This window comes from Nannospalax galili, unplaced genomic scaffold, assembly GCF_000622305.1.
Source record: "Nannospalax galili isolate Female #2095 unplaced genomic scaffold, S.galili_v1.0 scaffold960, whole genome shotgun sequence".
Classification (NCBI taxonomy): Eukaryota; Metazoa; Chordata; class Mammalia; order Rodentia; family Spalacidae; genus Nannospalax; species Nannospalax galili.
The window spans coordinates 3,026,742-3,027,502 of NW_008348313.1; positions in this window are offsets into that span (position 1 = coordinate 3,026,742).

Consider the following 761-nt stretch of genomic DNA (forward strand, 5'->3'; position numbering starts at 1 on the left):
TACAAAATTAACCTACAAAAGTCTGTAGCCTTTCTATATACCAATATCAAGGAATCAGAGAAAGAGCACATGGAAGCACTCCCCTTCACAACAGCTGCAAAAATAAAATAAAATATCTCAGAATAAACCTGACAAAAGACATTAAAGATCTCTACAAAGAAAATTTTAACTCTTTAAAGAAAGAAATTGAAGAAGACATGAGAAGATGGAAGGACCTCCCATGCTCATGGATTGGAAGAATTAATATTGTGAAAATGACCATCATACCAAGAGTCATATATAGATTCAATGCAATGCCAATCAAAATCCCCATGACATTTTTCACAGAATTGGAAAAAACCATCCTAAGATTCATATGGAAGCACAAAAGACCTCGGATAGGCAAATCAACCCTGAGCACTAAGAGCAACACCAGGGGGATTGATATAACAGATTTTTAGCTGTATTACAGAGCTGTAGTCATAAAAATTACATGGTACTGGCACAAAATAGACCCATAGATCAATGGAACAAAATCGAAGACCCAAATATGAGTAAAAGGAATTTCAGTCACCTGACAAAGGTGCCAAGAATATTCACTGGAGGATAGACAGCATGTTCAGCAAATGGTGCTGACAAAAGTGGATCTCCACCTGTAGAAGAATGAAACTAAACCCCTATCTTTCACCTTGCACAAAAGTCAATTCCAAATGGATCAAAGACCTCAATGTAAAGCCTGAAACTCTGAAACTGTTAGAAGAAAGCATTGGCAAAAACCTACA